This window comes from Silurus meridionalis, chromosome 17 (genome assembly GCF_014805685.1).
Source record: "Silurus meridionalis isolate SWU-2019-XX chromosome 17, ASM1480568v1, whole genome shotgun sequence".
NCBI lineage: Eukaryota > Metazoa > Chordata > Actinopteri > Siluriformes > Siluridae > Silurus > Silurus meridionalis.
In genome coordinates, this window is record NC_060900.1 from 10,378,655 (window position 1) to 10,385,096 (window position 6,442).

A 6,442-nucleotide genomic window follows, 5' to 3' on the forward strand; every position below is an offset into this window, starting at 1 on the left:
GCAAATTACAAGCCCAATTCCAAAAAAATTGAGACACTGTGTAAAATGTAAATAAAAACAGAATGCCATCATATGCATTAAAAATTAGAAGATTTACTATTCTAAGGAAAAAATAGGGTAATTTTTTTTATTTGATTTCATATATAGTCTCTCAGAAGTAAAGATGAGCAGAGGTTCACCAACCTGTGAAAAACATATGCACAGCATTAAAGCAAGCATAATTCTGTAATGGAATAACTGTGTGGGCTCAGAAACAAAGTTTGCTGTGTCATCCAAAAATGCAGGTTTAAGTTCTATTATGCAAATAAGAAGCCAAATGTGAACATCATCCAGAAATGCCATAATCTTCTTTGGACCAAGTATAATTGAACTAAAGAGTGCAGGTTTTGTTATCAGTGATTATTTAAAAACCCTATATCTTCTCTAATGGTATCTAGGTGCATTAGTCCTGTTGGAATAGGCAACTTTCACATCTAAAAAAGAGATTTCATAGTTTGACAAATCATTGCATTCTGTTTTTAATTTACATCATAAACAGCATAACAACTATGTTATTGTTGTATTCTATTATACAGGTTTTATGTATTGTTTTTCATTAGCATTTAGTTCACTGCTATTTCTGAACTTCTGGCTGTTGGCTGGGGCAACATTTTTGGTAATAGTGATCTAACAAGGTAATATTTGTTATTTTATTGTCCATATCTGAACGCGCTTTCTTAATATTTTTGTTGGTAACATTTATTGTATTGTTCCAAGTTCTTTCACAGGTCTGTTCAGATGTAGCATTTTGCTGTGCAAACGTGGATTTTTAACAGGAGTCTAAAGCATTGTGTTGACTGTACTGATATTAGTAAAAACAGCTATAATAATAAAAATATTATGGCATTGATGTTAAGGTTAAAGAATTTAGTCAGGTTGCTTTGTTGTTTGAAATGGGAACAATAATTGGAAAAGCCAGTGGAGGCCTAGATAAATTATATGAGCCACTGCCACACAATATAAATCCTCCGCTGACCTCTAGTGGTCAATACATTTATTACAATGTCTAGAAATGATGGTCAGTAAAATCTATCTATCTATCTATCTATCTATCTATCTATCTATCTATCTATCTATCTATCTATCTATCTATCTATCTATCATCTATCTATCTATCTATCTATCTATCTATCTATCTATCTATCAAGTTATATATTTATCTATCCAGTTATATATTTATTTTAACATTTTAGGAACACATAACCAAGCTGACTGTTTCATGGCATGAATAATTATAATAATTAAAAGAGCTCACTCATAAAATGTAAACCTACCTAAACTTACAGTCTTGAATTTTAGTTTTCCTAGTAAAATATTGAATAACTTTCCTGAATCATAATCAGAATGAATTTCACTAAACATACGAGTATTTATGAAAAAATCAAAACTTTACAGTAATATAGAAACTATTATTTTGCAGGTGATACCTAATGAAGATTTTTTTAATAGTGAGTATCAGTGATTTTGCTGATTAATCACCTTAAAATGGCTGGTGGTTAATTTTTTTTGTTAACAAAGTTGGCATCTGTATCCAATGATGACAGCAAGTTAAAACAAAAAGCGAACATGAAATTCTGCATGAAACTGGGCAAATCTGCCATATCTCTGTTTTTGACATGACATACATTTGACATACGGCAATGCTGAAATGAGTCATTCAAGGAGTTTTGAGTGGCATGCACACTTCAAGAGCGAAAAAACATTACTGAAACACAATGAGAGATCAGAAAGGGCTTCAACAAGCTCAACCCCCTGAAAATGTTGAAACCATTCGGCAACTTGTGCACGATGATTGTCAGGGAACAATCCACATTATCTTACTTCTGCACCCACCCTGTTCGTCAGATTTGTTACTGGACTTCACCCTCTTCCCAAAGATCCCGCATTGAAGGTCACCGATTGACTCCTTTGTGAAGATACAGCGCGAATTGCAGAAGGTGCTTGACACACTTCAAAAAGAGCACTCCCAGGAGATATTTCATAAGTGGCAGGAATGCTGGGAGCGCTGTATTGCTGTGCAAGGGGACTGTGACAGTGGTGAGCAAATGGAGGGCGGAGCCAGTGTTAAACCAGATTCTGTGACCATCGTATGCTGTGACCCTAGAGGGCGCTGTTGCTAAAATGCAGCTTAAAATAGATACCCTAGAGTAGTTTCTCTACGCAAACAGAGTAAATTCAAACATCAGCGTCCACTGTTCATTAAATGTTGGTGCAAGAACACGCCTGGCGCCGTTCACGTTACCTTGAATGCACTTGGAGAAGTCTGATGTTGTGCTGCAGAGAAATAGATGGATGCGAAAAAAACAAAACAAAGCTATTCACATGCTTTAGGCTTCTCTATTTTAATGACTACCTTAGACTGTTAATTGTATATATATTTTAAAAAAGGTTGTAGCACAGCAGTTATGCTCACATCTACTTATGAATAACATTTTTGAAATGTATCAGTTAGGATTTCGACCTCATCATAGCAGAGATGGCGCTAGTTAAGGTGGTAAATGACATGCTATAAGCCTCTGATCAGGGTTTTGTCTCTTTACTTGTTTTGCTTGACTTTAGTGCAGCTTTTGACACCACTGATCACACTATACTGCTTGCTAGACTTGAGAACGTTGTTGGAATAAAATGAACAGCTCTCTCTTGGCTCAGGTCTTATTTGACTGATCGCTATCAGTTTGTTGATGTAAATGGTGAGTTCTCCATACTCTCTGAGGTAAAGTTTGGTGTTCCGCAAGGAACTGTCTTAGGCATTTCTCTTTATCTATGCTGCCTCTGGGAGAAATTACACATAAACATGGTATTCACTTCTATTGCTACGCTGATGATACGCAGCTGTATATTTCAACAAAGCCAGATGAGAAAGATCAGCTTAACAATGTTGAGGAGTGTGTAAAAGACATTGGTGTGATTATTGACCCTAGTCTTTCTTTTGAGGCTCACGTGAATAATAATACCAGGATCGCCTTCTTTCACCTTAGAAATATTGCTAAAATGAGAAATATGATGTCAAAACAGGATGCAGAAAAACTAGTTAATGCTTTTGTTACATCTAAATTAGACTACTGTAATGATTTACTGTCTGGGAGTTTGAGTAAGTGCATAAATAAGCTTCAGTTAGCTCAGAATGCAGCAGCAAGAGTCCTCATTAGATCTAGAAAATATGACCACATCACCCCTGTTTTAATCAGTCTACACTGGCTCCCAATCAAATCTTGCATTGATTATAAAATACTACTACTGACATATAAAGCACTTAATGGTCTCGCACCACAGTATCTGAATGAACTTTTGTACCAGTATGATCCTCCACGCCTACTTAGATCAAAAGGTGCAGGCTATTTGTTGGTACCTCAAATGATGAAGACTACAGCAGGGGGCAGATCTTTCTTTTATAAAGCCCCACAGTTATGGAACAACCTTCCAATCAGTGTTTGGGACTCAGACACAGTCTCAGTGTTCAAGTCAAGGTTGAAAAAATATTTATTAAGTCAAACCTTTGATCAGTAGATTTTTTCTTAGGTAAAGGTGCAGATCTGGAGGGATCATGGATATAGAGTGTTTGGTGAACTGGGATATTTGTATGCTGTCGTTCCCTCACTTTCACACGTTCACTCAAGTTTGTTGACGGTGGTGTGGTGGGTCGTCTCTTATCCCAGAGATCCCTCATGTCGGTGTTACCTTCTGGTTCTCCCTTTTAGCTGTGCTGCCATAGTGAGTCTTGCCGGAGTCCAACTGCACAGTGACATTAACTTTCATACAACAATAACGACACATAATAATCCAAATCCTTCTCTTCCTGTCACCCCTCTTCTCTCCCTCTCTCTCTCTCTCTCTCTCTCTCTCGGTCAAGTTAAACATGCTCCTGTGGTTACAGTGACCACTTTTCCTGCCCCTCTCCCCTCCTAGATCTTCCCACTTTTTCCAGGCCTGCCTCTGGATAGTGTTCTCTTCGACTAGAGGCCACTCTGTGCAGCTTGGGACGCTTTCTCATCAACGTCTTGGGTGGTTCCATGAAATTCCGGAGTAAGAACGGGAGCTTTGAGGATGGACTGTAGTTAATGTCAACAGACTGCTACATTGACTCAGGACTACTTTTCGCTTCTGATCACCATCACTATACCCCCCAACATCGTATATCTGCTATAAATGGACATGATGAGGATGGGACAGATGAGGATTGGTTCCCTCTTGAGTCTGGTTCCTCTCAAGGTTTCTTCCTTATGCCATCTCAGGGAGTTTTTCCTTGTTGCCACCGGCTTGCTCATGAGGGACAAACTTACTTATAAAGAAGATATTTACTTTTAATTACCACATTATCTTTGTAAAGCTGCTTTAAGACCATGTTCATTGTTAAAAGTGGTTTACAAATAAAAATTGAAGTATATATATTTTTATTTTATCCATTATGTTAACATTGTGTATGAATGTGTGTCATATATATACAGTATATATATACAGTATATATATATATATATATATATATATATATATATATATATATATATATACACAAACACAACAATAAGGTTATTATTCTTATTAAAGGAACTTGAAAACCATGTGTGTATATATACACATACACATTTGGGGGACCACTGCCCTAGATGATCTATTTTAAGCTATTTTTAGCAACAGCGCCCTCTAGGGTCACAACATACAATGGTCACAGAATCCTGTTTGCGAGGAAACTTGGGCGGGCGCCAGAGAGAATGCATGCCGATCCGCGAGTGAGACGGGCGAGTGTGTGGGTGAGGCCCGACGTGAGTATTGGAAAGGAAAGCGAAAGGAAAAAAAAGAGATCTCTGCTTGGTAAACTTTTGCCCGTCTCTCTTTCTTCCAGCGTTGGACCAGTGAATATGTTACACAAAAAAAAATAAAAAATAATAATAATTATTAATAATTATATATATATATATATATATATATATATATATATATATATATATATATATATATATATATATATATAATGCTATAAATAAATATCCTCTACTTGGACTTATTACATACAGACAGTAAGGTATTACAACAGTTCAAAATAGATGTAACAAAACCATGAAATAGTTTTGTGCATCATTTAACATATTTAGTAAATAGAAAATAAAAACATATATCTAGTTTGATGTAGAAATAAATAAAATATTAATTATATTTAGGGGTCAGTAAGCCCTTTACTCACTAAAAAATGATTTGTTGACATAAATTTGGTCAGACTTATTCAAGTCATCTTATTGCATTGACTCTTTTAAGTTTAACAAACATTAGGTTTAAGTTCACTCAACTTTTATGCAATTGTTGAAATTACTGAGCAACTTACTGTATCAATTAATGAGCATTTAAAATCTTTAGTTACGTCAACTGAAAAACATTTCGGTAAAACATAATCTTTCATGTTTTCACAACCATGGATCAAGTCCAATTGACATGAAATAATTTTTCCTCAGCATAACTATTTGAGTTTACTGGACTTCATTGGTTTGACAAGTAGTTCTGGATATCTAACCAGATATGAAATCAACACAACTGCAAAATTCAAACTCTTAACATTTTTTTAAGCAGATACATTGCATCCAAAAACACAGACATGAAGAATTGTCTTGCAAAGATATAAGAACATTAGAAAAACCTTAACATATTCACAGCTCACACAAACAGGTGCAAACTTCTGTATGCACAGACCTATCTTAGAGCCAAAATAGTACAAATAACTCTCCTTGTCAATATCAGATATATTCATTGCAAGAACAAGTGTACATGAAGAATTCACAATAAGATGTGTTAAAAAACTTTACAATAAACTGTTCAAAAACTTTCTTCAATTCACAATCATAGAACAATAACAAGGAAAGAGAAAGTAGTAGAAGGTAACAAAAAACAGTCAGTTATAAAAGATTTAAATAATACAAAATTTCCACTTAAAACAATGACATCAAAAAACAAAAATGCTCTTAAACTTTAAACCAGTAAAACGATTAAACAGTAGCAAAAAAGGAAAAAAAAGATTTTGTTTGCTTTCTGTCCTATTGCAGCAACTTGGTCTTCAAAGAGTGAACTCTTGCGGTGCAGTCTGATCCAACTCCAATAAACAGCCGCTGTTTCACTTTAAAAGTAAATTTTAGTTCCTTTAGGTGGTCAAGATTTAATGTGTACACCAGGCCCATCAGGTTCAGAAATGCATTAGGTATATCAGTCAGGTAAAGCATTATTACTTCTTCCTCAATCACCAGGGCAACGTCATCATAGAATACTGGGAGCGGTTCCATCAAATTTTCCACAAACACAAGAATTAATATCACCACACCTTTGATCACATCCTCTTCACGGTCACTTTCACTACCCATCCTGAGGCATCCTGAAGTTGTGCCAGCCCCAGTCATGTCCCACCTCATGAAGATTGTGGACC